Raw genomic sequence first — 18,723 nt, 5'->3', positions numbered from 1 at the left:
CTCGAGTCTCCTTCTGGGGAGGTCATTTTTTGACCAGGAAACTATACCAAGTATTTCCCTATGAGTGTAACTGACTGGTAGAAGGTCTGGGATCCATGAGCAGTTTGTTAAGGCCACAGCGCCACTGCTCCACCAGGAGAGTTTTTTTGTTTTTGTTTTTTTTTCAAGAAATACACGGTTTATTTTTATTGTGGGGGTTTTTCTATTTCAATTGTTTTCAACAAAGGCTTCTTTAAAGAGTACAAAATTTTAAATAAAAATCCAACCCTTGGGAGAGGGCAAAATACACTGGTAGATTCAGCGAGTACAGTCCTGTCCGAATAGGGGCTGTTGGAAATGAAGCCATGTTTCAGGGTGAAAAAATTCACCCGCAGCCCCACAGTAACTAGAAAAATCCATGCTGGACCCTCCCAGATTAAGTGAACTAGCTGCGCAGGTTAGCATGCCCTCCATGTACACTCTTGTCTCCATTTCCTACACTAACGCACCTTTTTACTTTCGAGTCCGCGGCTCGGCACACATCCCTTCTGGCCAGCGTGCTCAGCAGCCAGAATAACTAGAAATACTAGAAAACTAGAAATCCATTTAGGACCAAAAGCAATTTACCTGGCTTTGGGGCTCTGGGTGTTTCTATCTCTGCTACATGCCTGCCTCCTCCCACGGCTCTGGGGCCTCCGGGGGCTGCGGTTTCGGCTGCGACTCCGGCTGCGGCCTCTTTTCTTGCCTCTACTTCAGGAGCTGCACCTGTCTCGGCTTTTGGACACATGCTTATGAGATTTCTTTCCCCTGTGCCGACTTCTCCTCTCCAACTCCCCGTTTCTGTGGTAGGAATAGTCGGAACTACGACTCCGTCTTCCCCTGGACCTGTTGTAGTAGCTGTGACGGTGGCCCAGCCTCTCTCTCCAATCTCAGCTCTTCCCATAGGATGAGCTAGTCCCATCTGGGGACAGGTACATGTCTCTGTCCGCTTCCCAAAACTCATTGTTGGAATTTCGGAACACGTGGAGAAACTTGCAGTGCTTGCCGCGTGGGCACTGCTGGGTCTCGAATAAACCACAAATCGCCATTTGCCACCAGGTCACCGGGCAGAATTCGCACTGCATCTGTCGTCCCGCTTACCACCTTCCATTAAACAGAGAAAGGGCTGCTTGGAAGTCTTCTGATTGATACTGGACATACACGTTGCCCCTCAGATGAGGTTCAAAGTTGCAGCTGACCTTGAACTGTACCACCTTCCCCACGTTCTTGAACTCAGGGAGCACATCGTCATAGAACTCCAGAAACTGCTGGTAGGTCTCGCTGTACTCCAGGCTGGCATCCGGGTCATAGTCATCCATTTGGCACTGCTCCATGCCATACGTCGTGAACATGCTTTTCACAAGAAGGGCGGGACTCGATGCTGGGAAAGTGTGCTTCCGTGCATCGGCACGCTCCGGTTTTACTGTAGAATGGACAAAAGGCCCGGTCTTTCACCAGTATTCTTACATCCAAGGGTGGCTCTGGGTTTTGCCATGTGGCACCGTTTTCCAACTCATTTTCCGCCTGATGCAGCATCTTCTGCATGGCTTCCTCTTTCTCATGCTTCTCCTGCAGCTTCTGCTCCTCCTCCTCTTCCCGCTCTTTCCTCTGCTGCGCTTCCCATTCTTCTTTTAACTTCCGCTCTAGTTCTTCCTGCCGTCTTATGGCCGCCTCTTCCTTTTCTTTCTTTATCCGGAATTCTTCTTGGGCCTTGTGCTCTCTCAGCAACCACTCCTCGTGTAAATTTTGCCTCTCTGTCTCCTACAACTTCTGCTCCTCTTGGTGGCATTCTTCAGCTAAAGCCACCGCATCTGGCTCCTCCAGTGACAGTCCTGAGTCTCCCAGTCGCGCGAGCTCCTGCCCAAGCTTCTTTCGCTTCTCCTTCTTCAGGGTGGCCCTGTACTTCTGTGGCTTCCACTGCCCCTGGACGCCCCTGACAGATTGGGCAGCAAGTGCAGCAGCTGGCCGCTCATCAGGATCAGCTCATTGCCTGCCCGCTCGCTCACTCTTCAGGCGCAGCCTGAGCGCGCTTCATCCCTTACCTCTTTGGCGACTACCCTCTCACCACATGCGACCTCAGACCCTGGGAGACACTAGCATCTCTGGGCTCCCCCATCTTCTCGGCGGCTCCCAGGCCCAGCGCCAGGCCAGAAGAGAGCCACCAGTAGAGTTTTATAAAGCTCTCTCCAAATCAATTTGAATGCAGGCAGGTAAATCAAGTTAGAAGGCAAACAAATGAGCATTTGAGGGGATTGTGGCTACTTATCAGGAAGAAGTTCTAATAATACCGAGAATGGTTGGTGAGAAAAAGGCCAGGAAATTTGAGCTGTGGTTTTTCTTTCCTGTAAGACAATGCACCTGCTCATTCTTCAAGGGCAGCAATGGCTGAACTCTGAAATTTTCAAACAAAACCTTGCCTCCCCTGCTCTACAGCACTGCTGTTATTCAGCTGTCACAGACTGGGCTACTCCAGGGGAGTGTAATCCAATAAAAGGCATCAGTGGTCCCATGTGGGGAGATGCCTCCCTGACATTTCAGTGGCTGGTGACATGATCTCATGTTCTCACTCTGTAGGAGACAGCGGACAGTTTTCCTCTTCTGCTGAACAGGAAGGTGCCTCTGAGACTTCTGCTCTGAGGGTTTCTACCCCTCTCAGGAAGTGGTTTCTCTCACTGTGTGTCTTGCACAGTAATACATGGCCGTGTCTAAGTCCTTCAGGCTGCTCCACTGCAGGGACATGGTGCTGATGGAGTTGTCTGTGGAGATGCTGACTTTTCCTTGGAAGGATGGGTTGTACTTTGTTTGAGAGTTTTCAGGATCAATTCTTCCTATCCATTCCGAGCCTATTCCAGGCATCTGCCTAATCCAGTGCAAATAGTAGATTGTAAAGCTGAACCCAGATGTCTTACAAGAGATCCTCAAAGATTCTCCAGGTCTCTTCATCTCTGCCCTAGACTGCACCAGCTACACCTGGGCACAGACACCTGTGGAAATAGGATTCAGAGATCAGAGATTTCCTCTTCACACACTCCCCTCCATTCTTCTCAGACCCTGTGGCGATCCTGACCTGGGAGAAGAGTAATGAGGAGAGTTAGGGTGGCAGAACTCCATCTTGCAAGGAGGATGGAAAGTAATCACATTGTGGTCCCCAGCTGGGTGATGAGGGTGCTTCCCCTGGGGAGGTAGCCTGTGGGTCTAAAATGGGTGTCTTCCACTTTGCATATTTCTGCCCTGCCCTCCATGTCAGACTCCTCCAGCCTTATAACCATGGAAACCCAAGGCAGGGGGAGGTGTGGGTCTTGGGACTGTTGAGAGGGACAGAACCTGATCCTAATAACATCACACAACACACACAAAAAGACACAAACACACAGTCATTGGCACATTAACCCCAGAAAGTATTGAACCGTGGTTCTCCACTCAGTGCATCTCTCAGTCCACACTCAGGTGACAGTGGTTTGAAATCCGGTGTGAAGCTGCAGCCCAAGGAGCCTGGGCCCTCCTTACTGTCTGCAGGATAGAAAGTACCTCTGACTCCTTAGTGAAGACACTGAAGAATCTTATCTCCCAAATGGTCCCTTTTCAGTAGACTCTCAGGTATGTCCTAGTGCTCAGGTCTGCCCTGTGCTTCCTGCTGCCTGAGGAGAGGAAACAAATCTTAGGAAATGTCAGCTTTACTCGGAGTGCCAGACAAATCTGTGCAGATTAAAGCCAAAGATGAGTGTGTCTCTCTGAACACTCATGGTCAACCTGGCCCTTGTTACCAACTCTCTGACAGTGGAACTCTGTTCACAAGAGAAGTTAAAAGTCCAAAATGTGGAATATTTCACCTTCATTAGTTTCATAATCTGTCTAAACATTACTCTGATCTACTGTGATCTAAACTAAAGAAAACCATCAGTGAGTTAACTTTTCTCTCTGAAGAGGAGGCCTTGGAGGTTAGAGAACACCAAGAACCGCTGACATAACAGCCCACAAAGATAATGTCCTACATCTGGGTTTTGAGAGTAGTGGCAGGGGACTTTAAACCACATGAGGTGCAGCTAATTGTTTCTCCCTTTCCAGAGTGATGATCATTGAAGACACATGGACACCATTCATCTAATGCTATAATGAATCATAGATACAAGTGTCCTGAACCCTATGACCAGAAGAAATAGGTGGTACCTTGCTATCAGTACCCACTTCGCTGTAAAAGGTAGCATTAGAAGGTCTTGGGCAGAGTGGGATAAAAAGTGAAAGAATACACACGCATGCACACACACACACACAAAGAAAATAAAAATAAAAACACTAGGCTTACCGCTTGGGTAGACTTGTGGAAGTCCTGAGAATATGGCTGTCAGCATCCCTTCAGGTATGGGACTGAACTCACCCCTTGGAAAAACTTCCAGTCAAATAGTCCACAAACCTCCCAAGGAGCAATTGTCCTGGGGAGATACAATAACCTTAAAACTATCAAACTTCTGTGATTCAAAGGGCAACATTTATCCAGGGAACATTCAGAATGTTTGGAAAGAAAAGGTAATTGTAACAGGAGTTTGTGTGTATTGCAGTCAATGAAATGAAACAAGAGTGTATAAATAGTTGAATGAACATTAATCTTCTCGGTACACCTTCACGCAATCCACAAAAAAGTGTAAAGATAAAAATAGAAAATAATATTAAAATGTTTCCCTTCAGTTCTCCTCTGATGTGGAGAGAGCACCTCAGGTTGTGGGTTATGCACTCAGAGTCTCCCAAGAAAAGAACAAGGACCCAGAGAAGATGTCCTAATTCCATGCTTCATTCTCTTCCCTCTGTTCACTGGAGTTGAGAGTTATGCTAAAAAACATCTAAATATCAGTTCTCAAAGACAGGAAGAGGACTAAAAATCATGACACAAGGGAATGGGGTAGGGGAGGCCCAAATGCTGCTAGGAAACCTGTATCTTGTTCCCCAGGCACTGAGTCTTGAATCTGGGTCATGTGCCTGTCTGTCCTGAGACCCTGTGCAATACATCCCAACATTCCCCTCATGGTGCTTACAGTCTGGTCTCACATAGCTTCCCTGACCTACTTTTACCTGCATCACCACACACATCAAATAGGTGATTTATTCCTGCTGTGGGGACCCAGGTACTTGAGATAATCTCTTGAAGAGTGAATCATTGTTTTATAACATCCTTACTCCTTATAACATACCTCATGTAGTAGTTTGTGCATTTAGTCTTCAATTTATCTCAGGATAGACAAGAGTGTTCTCTGAACACCATCTGCCTGGACTCAGCCCAAACCCCTGAACTTAAATGCACAATGACACTGGTGTTTGTTGAATGCGTTTCTCTTTCTCTCTGCCATCCATCTACACATTTTCCTATCTCTGCTGTCTTTCTATCTATCTATCTATCTATCTATCTATCTATCTATCTATCTATCTATCTATCATAAATCTATTAAATGGTCTATCAATCTGCTGAACTATCGATTTAGCTGTCAATTTTCTCTAAATAGCCTGTCCATATTTCGTATCTCTCATCTATCTGAATTTTTATTATCTGTTTCTGTTTCTATTCATTTCATGCTTAACTTTATTTCTGAAATAAATCCAAGCTTAACGGGAGCAATATATTTTGGTTTTGGTTGAGTATGCTATGTATTCTAGTTTGCTAGACCCATTTATTTGTTTGTTTACTTATTAAATTCTTGATGTCCTCATGGCTTTTTATTTAATTGTTAAGACCATAATTGAAAATATTAAATTGAATTAATCCACTATTTGATGGAGTTCTGCTATTACTTATTTATTGCATTTAAAATATTAGCCAGAATTTGTATATTTGGAAGGAATAATGTTATATTCTCACCACCTGTTTGCTAGTTCTTTATATTGTGGTGGCTTGTGTGTTGCTGTGATGCTAGAAGATATGTCACTGTTATATAAAATGCCAGCAGGGACACCCAAAGTGAACCGATTTCATCAAAGCTTCCAGACTAAGACTAGACAATTTAGAAGGACCCCACTACATTCTTCAGTGGAAGAAGCTTTGAAAATCTTATGCATACTTTTGAAGTATTGTTAAATACTGACAGCCTAAGGAAAGGAATTAGGAAATCATTGAAGCTACTGTCAGAGGATGGGCCCCTCATGTTCGAGGGTACTCAAAATGTGACTGAAGTGGAGCTGGTTTCTTGGAAGGGAGTCGGCCATGATGGTGTGATTTGGGTAAAGCCTCTGGGAGTGGAGCCGTCAGGATCTTCATTTGCTGATAGAACATGTCTCAAGGTAATGCGAAACAGCTCCAAAAGTCTTCTGATGATCAAAGCTGATCATTTGCATACTATAAATTGAGGAAAACTGGAAGGGGCCAAAGATGATATGGGATGCTTGATGTTTGCTTGATATCCTTGGCATTAGTGAGCTTAAATGGACTTAAATGGTATTGCAAGTTGATCAGGAAATCATAAGATTTACTATGCCAAGAACAACACAATGAAGAGAAGGGGATAGCATTCATTGTCAGAAAGGATCTTGCTAAACCCATCATGGAATGCAGTACTGTCTGTGAAAAGATCATATCCGCCTTCAAGGAAATCCAACCAATACATCTATTATCAAACAGTACTTGAAAAACACATTTGCTGTAAACTTTAACATACAAATAAGTGAGGTATAACAGCAATAAATAAAAGTTATATTTTATGTGCTCCTTCCTCCTCACTTTCTGCTGATGAGATTTCAATTCCATTATTATACATCCTATGTGTAATAGGTCTGATTTTACATATTTCGTATACATTAATATTGCATTCCTTTGTCATAAAAATAGACAAATTTATTGGGGGAAACAGTGCAATGGAGATGCATCCCCAGACTACAAGAAGCCAACCCTGAAACCATGCATCTGCACATGCCCCTGGGGTGTGTCCTGGGATCTGTGGGTTCTGAGTGCCCCCTGCAGCTCAGGTCTCTCCCAACAGGGAGTCTGTTTCTGGGATCACACTGACTCCCTCTCCCTTTTTTCTCACAGAGTACTAGATGGCCTTGCCTTCCATTTCCCAACCGTCTATTTGCCAATAATCTGTGTTCTTATCATTGTCTCTGGAGGTGGTAAATTAACCCTTCATGGAGTCTGCACAGTTGTCAGTACGGAGATGGAAGTATTTACACAGAGAGCTAAGGAAAGGCTACATACCAAGGTATTTCTTATTTTCCCCCCTAGAGGGGCTGATATAATTTCATAGTATTGTAATGCTAATTTCACAGGAAGTAATTTTCTTTGTTTCTCATCTCTAACTTCATAACTGGTAAGTAAAGAGAAGATTCAACTATATATTCTGAGAGACTGACTCAGCGAGTACAGCTGCCCTCCCCTCAGGTGTCCTGACGCTCTCAGGATGTGGATTTCTACAGCGTGTGTCTCACACAGGAAGAGGTGGCAGTGTCCTCGGAGTTCAGGCTGCCAATCTGTAGATAAGCTGTGCTGAATGACACATCTGAGATGTCTTTTGGGCCTGTGCAAAGCCCAGGGCATATGTTGACTTCCCAGTGTGTGTGTTGATCCAGCCCATCCACTGAACGCCTTTTCCTGGTGCTCATCACACCTAATTCGTACCGTAGTTGGAAAAGGTGTGTCCGGAAGTCCTACAGGACACCTTTACCTACTCTCCTGGCTTCTGCACCTTGGCCTCAGACTGCACTAACTGCATCTGGGCATGCACACCTGTGAGGAAGTAAACCAGAAGGTGAGGCTCTGCAGCTGCTTCAGTGTTCTCTCCAGTCCATGTCTTATCTTACTGAGGGCAACTGCCAATAGGAAAATGAAGCCACATAGTCAGTCCTTGATGAGTGCACTTTGGTGTCAGTGGTTTAGGTACAGCCTATGTGGCAATGTCCTTGCTTATTGCTGTATAAGGGTGATGGCTTAAGCTTTCAACTCTATAGGGCATTTGTACATGCACATAATTCACATTCATGAATGCATTTCTGGTCTACATCAGGTATAAATAAGTGGAAACCTCGAGAACATGACGGAGCCACACACCAGGATAGCTTCGCTGCTCATCTCAAATGTGGTCTCGAATCCTGATTGTAGTGGATACATCTCATGATCTCATGATGTGGTTGGACAGTTGGTCATGACTGGTACAGATGTATCCACTTATACTCGAACCCTATAATTTCACTGACTTCATAGATGAGGTCTGACAAAATCAGCTTCTCATGGACTAATACTGACCAAGCAACAGGGCCATTGCTCTGTGTCTGTGATGAGATACAGTGATTTTTCAATGACTGACTGAGGTGGGTGTGGAGAGAGGTCTTACTCATTTGACTATATCACCCTCACTATTACTATATATGTATTGAGTGTGTTTTCATATATAGTCAGCTATATTTTCCATGAACTTCTGTTTTTTTACTTGTTTAAAATTATGTATACCAAAATGTTATTTTAACAGGCATAAAGTTTTCTTATTTCCTCTCCTCACATAAAAACCAGCCCACAAAACGATATATATATGAAAAATTGAAAAGCAACAAATGAAATAATATAAAAGTATGTAAAATATTCAGAACACATAAAAAACCAAGCAATACAATCTTTAAAATATAAGGAAATATTACTTTATCACCCTAAGTTGGATAGAACCCCCTAAATAAATTTAATAATTTTGCAAGATGTATTAAGGATACATTAACAAGATTAACATAAGTTGTACATTTTAATCACAAAAAGTATCAGTATTGTGAAAAAGATGAACCAGAACCGATAAGATTAGGACATATCTCTACAAACTCAGATACTTCTCTAGTGTACAGTACCTATTTTCTGAAAAAAAAAATCATTCCTTGCCTGAATGGTCCTAAATCAATTCAAGTGCTTAGGGCTCAAGGAAACTCAGTAACCACTGGATGCTCTTCATTTAGAGGCCAGGGACCTGGTTTCTCAGGTTTTAGCTCGAAGAACCTAGGGACAAAGCATAAGGGGTGATCAAATGTAGCTCAGTTTCCCGGTGCTGGGTGATAAAACACCCTATACTATCTGTCCACTCATCCCTCTATAATGTCTTGTCATGTGGAGATGACCACAACTCTCTGCCCACGTACAAACTCTAGGCCCACTCTGGACCCCTGCTCTGTCTCTCTTGGACCATCTCCTCCTCTCTGAGTCAGGCTCCTTATTCTGCAACATGAGCCTTGGGTGCACAGATGCTGGGAGTCCTTGCATGCACCATCAGAGAATTAAAGTGAATTGGCATATCAAATGTCATCCGAAATCTAGAGGAGGTCTATTCAGATGGGAACAGCTGTGTTCTGCTTACCTGAATCAGAAGCTATCAAACCCATGTATTTAAAAAACAAACAAACAAAATAAAGCAGAACTGTAAATTAAAATTTTATGAACTTCTAGAGACTGAGTATTATTTACTGTACCAGTGAGAAATTGCTGGGGCCAGTCATTAGTGGAGCCCCGAATTCTGTGGGCTTTACCTATAACCCCCCCCCCGAAGATTTTCAAGTATACATTCAAAATAAGCCCTGTGATTCAGACACTGGATTGGGAGTCTTTTATCATCTCAACAGATTTAGCGCCAGAGGAAGGTTAATTCATTGATTTTTCATAGCTGGAGGTGAAATATTTCCCCTATCAACCACACACACCATATCCTACCCATGAGACCTATGTGTGAGGATATAATGAACAGATATTAAAAGTTCAAACATAGAGGAGATTTTGCAGTGAAGGAAAGGAACATGGACAGGCCAAACTATAAACTACAACACAGGCATGAAGGTCAGAGTCTTACTGCCCAGGTGCTATAAAAGGTTCAGACTCAATCAGAAGAACACACAGAAATCTATCTTTTTCTCCCACTCCATCATTATGTAGATTCCCATCATCACAATCCTGCATTACAATTTAGAATGGGAAGAATCCGCTCCTCTGAGGAGAAAAAAAAAACAAAACAAATTACATATAGCAAACATGGCTATGGTCTAAGTCTTTCCAGATTAGCATGAATCCCCACAAAACTTAGTTCTGAGAGCAGGGTGAAAAATGTACCTCGAGGAAACACTAAATACTAAGATAAATTTTCATTTATCTGAGTACACCCATCTCATTTCTAGACTGATTTTCTGTGTTGCCATACCTCAAATTTAACGCATTGTTCATATAGAAATTTTCCCAATGTTATTTTATGTTGAAAACTGAACTGAGCATATTTTCAATCTGTGAACCTATTAATATTCTTTACCAAACCGCTGTAGCTTGTCCAATAGAAGTGCGCAGGACACACGGTTCTGGAAATGGAGTGCTGTGTGAAACAGAGTCCTTCTTCCTAGAAGAGGAGACCAGGGGATAAAATTATCTGCAGAGCACATTGAAATCTGAAAACTAAGAGTGAGAAGACTACACTGGATGGATGCATGGATTGTGATAAGAGTTGTATGAGCCCCCAATAAATTGATTTTTTAAAAAGAAGAAAAGAAATGTCTAGGAAATAATGATGGGGACACATGTACAAATTATCTTGATACAATTGATGAGTGGGTACAAGAACTATAAGAGCCTTCAAAATGTTTTGTTTTCTTCAAATAGTGAGGACACTTAAGAGATGATCACATTCTAATAGAGAGTAAGTGAAGTGTAGCAATGAATAAAGAAAACAGAAATGACAATTAATTAATTTCAAAATATAATGAACGTAGTATGTGAAGCCATAAGGTTCAGGAAAATCTTCCAAGTTTAAAAGACAAAATGAAAATTATTTATGATTCCACAAAGTAGTATCATAAAGAGCAAACTTGCCATTATCCAAAACAGTTGACTAGGACTAGAACTCAGATTAGGAGCACCAGGAGGAAACATGCATTTAATATCTGTTAGGGAGAGTCCAGACTGCATCACTGACATGTTGTTTTGTAAATGTATCATCCATTTTGACTAAATGTCACCCTTTAGAGAGACTGGAACTGCCCCCATAGGGATCTCTAAACTGTAATCTTTTTGGACACAGACTGTCAGTTTAATTGTGCAAGGGGCCAGCTGGTGGGTGGTACCTGCTCACCTTTCAAATAGCATCCACGATCTTGAACTTTGTGTCACCAGGGATTGCTACATCATCATTTACAAATATAGAGAGAAACATAGTTTACAACAACTATTAATTGACATGTATAATATTTAACTGTAAGCAAGGGTTTTCCATCTCAATCCTATCCTCCAACTAATCTGGGCTGAGAACAGTAACCTCTGTCAACAGTTTCTGGGCTACAAGCCAGAAATAAAGGGAGAACATGCTTTCTATGATGTTCATAAATATGACTTCATTATTTTCATTCCTCTTTTTATTTAGTACTGTTACACCTGTCTTATATTCCTATTCATGCTTATGCAAAATGAACCACATAGTAGATTTCAACAGATGAAAAAGTTTTTGTCTATCATACTATTAATTATGAAAGTGCTTATTAAGAGACCGTGTTCACAATCGATTTAAAAACGAGTTGTTGGTCCTAGTGTAAAGACAAAAAAGAAATTACCTACCTTTGCCATGTTCACACTCAAAATCCAACATTCATTATAAAATACATAATCAATAGAAAATGTAGACAAGAGCCTTGAATGACTTTAGGGTATGTAATAAAATTCCCAGAAAAGGATAGAGGCATCGGTCTTAAACAGAACTGGAAGTTGTCTCACATGTGAATGTCAGTAGTTTGAGAAATACCCAACTCACCATTATCAATAGGAGAAATATATGCCAAACATCTATAGGTATGGTAAGAGGGAAAATAAAATAAAAATCTAGGTTTTCTATATAAGAGTCTATCAAGAGTGTACCAGGCCTAAGAATGGCCTGCCATTTTGTCAAACTACAGTGGACACAAAAGGCCACGGAACCCATCGCCTAAATTATGCAGAGATATCAAGCCAAAAGAGGAGCCCCCACTTAAAATGAGGAGCACAAGAAATAGTCTGTCATCTCTAAAGGAGAATTTTCCAATTAGAACACCGAAATGGCAATGGTGAACCTTCCTTGAAATGCACAATGGTTAATATATTTCTGCCCAACATACCCGCCCTTCTCCTTCCCTCAGGACCATAAAGCAATCTTCCAAAAGTTGTGAAAAAAAAAAAGAAATCTGGTTATTTTTAATTTAAATTCTCAGTGAACTATTTGAAACTCAATTATCCTCTTTTCATAGATTAAAAGTTCTTCTCTCTTCCCTGTCATCCTAAGAATGGTATGATTCGTCTTTAAAATAGAGTGCCCTTAACACATTCAACTGTATGACAGAAAGGAAATCTATGGATACGGTATTTTGTGAATGATCTTTTAAATAAAAGAAAACCTTACGTAAAAAGAAAAATATAGAGTGCCAAGAAGTCATTTATTGACAATATTCGAAAAAAGATTAAGATTTTCTTTTCTATCATTTTCAGCCAGTAATTAATACAAATTACCTCCTGTCATCATTTAAATCCAAGGAATATATAGAGATAATAGTGTATAAGTTTATTAGCTCCAAAAAATATATTGGCTTAATTCTGGATAATTACATGTTACTACAGAAAATGTTCTCTGAAGGAAATCAATTTAATAATAATATGGAAAAGCCACCATTCCTGGCAAGTATAGGACAGCTATGGGAGGGTCTCAATGAATGACAGCTAATATCATTCCAACATTTCTGAACAATGCCAAGTACAAGAATTTAAAAATAATTGCCAAGGAATCCTATTTAATAAGTAGCCTACTTATATCAGAGTATAAACTACTGTTCACTTTGGATGAGGCAAGGTAAATAATTTCTAACAAAAGCTGCCGCTGCAATTATTATATTAGAAATAATTAATATGAAAAAATATAGATAGTTACTAGTAAATGGCAAAGTATTTCCAAGACAAAGTTTTATAACAAAAATAAGGGAGGGGTGGGCACATTTAATATAAATACTGAACATATTGTGATGGAATTATAATAATGCTGGCTTTTGAGAATAACATACTTTATTGAATGAGACTTTTTTTGAAAAGTTGGGGTCAATTCTTTAGTTATTTAAACTGTTCTACTTGAAGACCAAAAACATGTGGTTGGATATACAAAATAGTTATCAACACAGGTAATTTTAAAGAGCAAAACACGCATCAAATGAAATTTCTGAAGTTACATTCTCACTTCAGGATCGTGTGCCATATGCACCTTTTTCCAACTTTGGCTTAAAATATCTACAAGACCGTGGTCTTCGAGGCCTTGCTCCATCTGCCAGTTCTTTCCAATCCTCAGGAGACATTAGATGGTAACACATTCCATTCATCACCATCTTAAGGCACTCAGGATTGTCTTGAATGAGGGGTTCAAATGGGATGGTTTTACATAAGAAATGTTTTGAGATCAGAGGAAATCTGACGTTAGCGAGGACATCCACTATAAAAGGCTGGCGATTCGGCGCATCATGTCCCAGCCACCTGACAGCAGCATCATAAACTTCCTCCTCTGCACTCACCGTCAGGGAGTCCTGGTTGAGCAGACTTGTTACTAGCTCAGCATCAAGGCGGAGAAACTCCTCAGTTTTGGAAACGTCAGGGAAATTATGGTCAATAAAGGCATCTGCAGTGGCTTTCAACTCAGGACAGACTAGACGCTCTGCTAGAATGCTTAGACTGAGACAGTTTGAAGCATCCACTTGCTCTTTCAAAAAATCAACACACATGTTCTTCACAGGTTCCCTCTGGTACTGGTTTGCGGCATCCAACAGAGACTGCACATTGTTGGTACTCACAGAAACCCTAGCCGTGTAAGCAAATTCCACCAAGTGTTCAATAACTTCAGGGTCTATGTCTTTGAGCTCTACTTCAGAGGATTTTGATTTGAGCATGCCAGTTGTGAACATGACATTAAAAACTGGGCTGTCTGCAGCCAAGACCACACGATGCGTAGGGATCTTTCTTTCCTGGACCACGAGAATCACATCGCAAAAAGTTTTCTGCTTTCGCATGTCATTCATGACTGCCATGGAGCCCATCAGAAATTTCGCTTCTTCCCAAGTGTCAGGTTTCTTCTCGGTCTTTCTCTTGCTGCTCTGTGACACCCTGGAGCCTGACATCCTCCCTGAGCTCGTCTCTTGTCTGAGGCTCTCCGGGCTTGGTGCGTATTGTGGACTGCAGACTGCGTTCCGGCAGGAGTCACTTCTGTGGGCCGAATGCTGAGGGCGGGCTGACTGTGGAGGCGGTGGCGGCTCAGCCTCTGCGGAAACACCAGGCTGGGCTGTGCGGCCCTGGCAGCAGCTCCAGGGCAAGCTAGGCTGCGTCCGGGACAGAGCTGTAGCAAGGTGGTGGATGAGCCTAGGATTCTGAAAATAAGAAAATTTTTGGTAGGGAAGAAAAAAGGCTAACAAAGAGAAGAAATAAAAATTCTTCTATCCATAAAAAAAAGATGATTTGGACACATACCAGAGGGACTCCGTAGAATGCAGCCAAGGAGAGTTGCTTAGAGGGAAATTCACCACTGCTGGAACAATGGAGGAACATCATAAAGGTAAGTAGGCACAGACCCATGGGGTTTTGAGGGCTGGGGCTTTTGGCTTACCTCAGTGGAAGTCTGCTGGGGTGTGACCTTGGCCCTGCCACTCTACCTGCTGGAGCTGGGACCATCTGGAGCCTGTAGTGGGGATTGGTCTCAACACAGCCACAGTATGCTTTCACCTGCCTCAGGGCTTGGACAGGACCCGTGCAGCTCCACCTGTAGGGATCAGGGTTCAGCTACACTGTTGCTTCTGTTTACATCTCTGCTCTCTGTTCCTCCACATCCCCAGAAGGCTGTGCAGGGGCTTTTTTACAGCACAGCCACAGCTTGCCACAGCTGCGTCTGGGCAGGGACTAAACCCATACCCTGGCAGCTCCACTAGCAGGGATCAGGGTTCAGCTACATTGTTGCTTTTGTTTACATTTCTGATCTCTTTCCCCTATGGTCTTTGAGGGGTGCAGAGGAACTAAAGCTTTGCAGCTCCATGGGTGGGGAGTGGGACTCAGCTGCATAGTTGCTTTTGTTTCCCTCTCTTCCTTATAGTCCCTGCACAGTCTAAACAGTCTTACTTTTAAATTTTTTTCCTCCTCTTTGTCTCTTTCCTGTTCTCTCACACTCTACTGCTGACCTCCAGAACACTCCCTTTGGCCTAGGGCATTTAAGACTGTACCACACCCAGCTAGGTGAGCTCCAACCTCTGTAGCTTGCCCAAGGCTAGGGAAAGGTCCTCTTTCCTTCCATGGGAAACTGCCCAACTTCTCACTAGGGGATTCCTGCCTGTGGCCTGTGTGCCCGGAGGCATAAAGCAGCTCAACCAACACTCACCAACATTACAAGCTGTTGCAGGAACCTCTGCTCACTAAAGCAGGCAACCCACCAGCCTTCTGGGACACTCTCATGATAGGGAAACCACAGGAGGATAAAGTGGTAGGTTAATTCCATAGTGAAATAAGCTATAGACAGTTGGAAGAAACACTCTTACAAGTCTCCCAGAGAGCCTGTGCCCTCTGACTCCCTGGAAAATGGTATCTGGCTCCTCTAAAAAAAACCCTATGCAAACAGCCATCAGCCCCAAACCTCAACATAAAAATTTGAGAAACAAAGGGACATGGCAGAATATATCCTAAACATAATGACATGCATAGAAGAAGCAGACATGGGGCTGCCACAGAAAGAAATTTTCAGAATGCTACTTGGAGTCATATAGGATATGAGGGAAACAATACAGAAAATGAATAAAATGATGGAAGATGTAAAAGCCATAAACCAAAGGGAAATACAGGAGTTTAGGGAGGAGATAACAGAAACCAGTAGCAGCCTCTCAGACCTTGAGAAGCAATGGAGGAATCAGAGATCCGCATCAATGACTTGGAGGACAGCCAAGAAGACTTTAACAAACACAGACAAAAATCTAATAAGATCATCAGAGACCCTGAAGAAAACTTAAGAGTTATGTCTGATACTATGAAGCGGAACAATATTAGAATTATTGTCTTACCAGAAGAAGACACAACAAAAAAGTCATCTGAAACAATAGTGAGATAATTCTTTGAGGAAAGCTTCCCCAGTATAGGAGTGAAAACTAGGCAACCATTCTGGAGTCTGAAAGAGCACCAGCTAGACTAGATCCCAAAAAAGAAGTCACCAAGGCACATAACAGGAAAATTATCCAAATTTGAATAAAAGGAGAAAATCAGAAAGGGGGGCAGCTAGGGAAAAAGAAGCAATCACATATAAATGTTCCAAATAAGAATATGCTCAGACTTATCAGCAGAAACTATGAAGAAAAGGAGTGAGTGGAGTAGGATATTCCATAAATTGAAGGAAAACAATGCAAACCCAAGAATACTCTACCCAGCCAAATTATTGATCAAGATAGATGGAGAAGTAAGAGTCTTCCCAGACAAGGAAAAACTCAAAGAATATGTTAGAAGAAACCCAGCCCTACAAAAGATCCTTGCCAACCCAGTATGGGCAGAAGAGCAACACTCCACAAGCATATATTAGAGACCGACACCTAGAACAACCTCACCCAGAGGGCAACAAAGAGAAAACAGACTTCAAGATAACATTGGCTTAAGGATGGAAAGAAGTCAAGAATGATACTCACACACATGCACAGCACAATAATGAGAAAGGAAAGTGTGAAAACTCCTAACACAAAAGGTATAAGATGACATCACAGAATCCGCAGATGGAGATAATAAACCTGAATATCAATGGCCTGAACTCAGGTATTAAAAGACTGAGACTAGCAGACTGGCTTAGAAAACACAACCCATCAATCTGCTGCCCACAGGAGACACATCTCAAAGCTACAGACAAAAATCGGCTGAGAATCAAAGGCTGGAGAATTCTTACAAAGCAATCAGCAATACAGAAAAAGCAGGGTTGCAATTCTAATCTCTGATGAAATTGACCTCCAAGTGCGAACCAAAAAAGAGATAAGGAGGGACACCATATAATGCTCAAGGGAATGGTAGGCAAAGAACCACTAAGCATTGTAAACATATATTCCCCGAATGAGAGACCCACTGAATACGTCAACCAAACACTCCGAAAAATTAAAAATGAAATTACAGACTCGACAATTATAGTGGGTGACTTCACCACACCACTCCATGAGAAAGATAGATCACAGGGAAAGAAACTCAACAAGGAAGCTAGAGAGCTAAACTCCACAATTAGACAATGTGACCTAATAGATATTTACAGAGCTTTTCATCCAAAAACAAAACAAAACAAAACAAAGTCATGTTATTTTCAAGTCCTCATGGCACATATTTGAAGATAGACCACATGCTGGGGCATAAGACAAATCTACTTAAATTTAAGCACATCGAAATAATACACATCTCTCGCTCTGGCCACTGTGCCATAAGGCTGGAAATCAACAAAAGGAAGAAAAAGAAACAAGAGCAAACAATTGGAGGATGAATAACTCTCTACTGCAAATGGAGTGTGTACTGGCGCAAATTTGAGACGAAATTAGGAAATTTCAAGAAACCAACGAGAATGAGCAAATTATGTGCCGAAATTTATGGGACACAGCAAAGGCAGTCATCAGAGGAAGTTTCATAGCAATACATGCACATCTGAGAAAGGAAGAGAGACTCAGGACTGATATGCTGGCACAAAATTTACGACTAGAGAAGAGTCAGCAGGACAATCCTACTACTAGCAAAAGAAAAGAAATTATAAAAATCAGGGCTGAGAATCAGGAGAGGGAAAATAAGAAAACTATAAAAAATAAACTGTAGAAAAAACGAACACCAATCCTACACAAAATCTTCCAGAGCATATAAAAAGATGGCAAACTCCCGAATTCCTTCTATAAGGCTAGTATATCTCTGATATCAAAACTGGGCAAGGATCCCACAAGAATAGAGAACTACAGATCAATATCCCTAATGAACATTGATGCAAAAATCCTTAACAAAATACTAGGCAACAGAATACAAAAGAATATAAAACAAACATTTCACCATGACGAAGTTGGATTCATATCAGGGATGCAGGGATGGTTCAACATACGAAAGACCATTAGTATTATTCGTCACATTGACATGAAAAATTATAAGAACTACATGATAATATCCATAGATGCAGAAAAAGCATTCGACAACATCCAACACCAATTCCTGTTTAAGACACTTGCGAAGATAGGAATGGAAGGAAAGTTCCTGAAGACAATACAAGCTAAATATGAAAAACCAACAGCCAACGTAGTAGTCAATGGAGAAGACTAACACATTCCCAGTGAAAAGAGGGACCAGGCAAGGATGCCCTTGTCCCCATGCTTATTTAATATTGTGGTGAAGGTTTTAGCTAACAGCATAAGGCAAAGAAGAGACATCAAAGGTATTCGTCTGGGGAAGGAAGAGGTGAAACTATCATTATTTGCAGATGATATGATTTTATATATGGAAAATCCCAAAAGTTCCACAAGGGGAGTACTAGAAGCAATAGAGGAGTTTGGCAAAGTGGCAGGATACAAGATCAACAAAAGTCCATCAGACTGTTATACACATCAGATAAGACCACAGAAGGGGAGATAAAAAAGGTGGTACCTTTCACAATAGGCAAATACAAGTTGAAGTATCTAGGGATATACCTGACTAAAAAAAACAAAAGATCTATATGGAGAAAAATACAGAACACTATTGCAAGAAAACAATATCGACCTCAA

The 18,723-nt window shown here is 41.8% G+C and overlaps 1 pseudogene; it reads right to left on the bottom strand.

Moving 5' to 3' along the window:
* Positions 1 to 602: 602 nt before the first annotated feature.
* LOC142430538 (U2 small nuclear ribonucleoprotein auxiliary factor 35 kDa subunit-related protein 2 pseudogene) lies at positions 603 to 14,025 on the bottom strand (annotated as a pseudogene).
* Positions 14,026 to 18,723: the final 4,698 nt, after the last annotated feature.

Source organism: Tenrec ecaudatus, chromosome 17, assembly GCF_050624435.1.
Source record: "Tenrec ecaudatus isolate mTenEca1 chromosome 17, mTenEca1.hap1, whole genome shotgun sequence".
Lineage (NCBI taxonomy): Eukaryota > Metazoa > Chordata > Mammalia > Afrosoricida > Tenrecidae > Tenrec > Tenrec ecaudatus.
The sequence above is the reverse complement of the archived record's forward strand: the minus strand, read 5'-3'. Positions and strand labels throughout refer to the sequence as shown.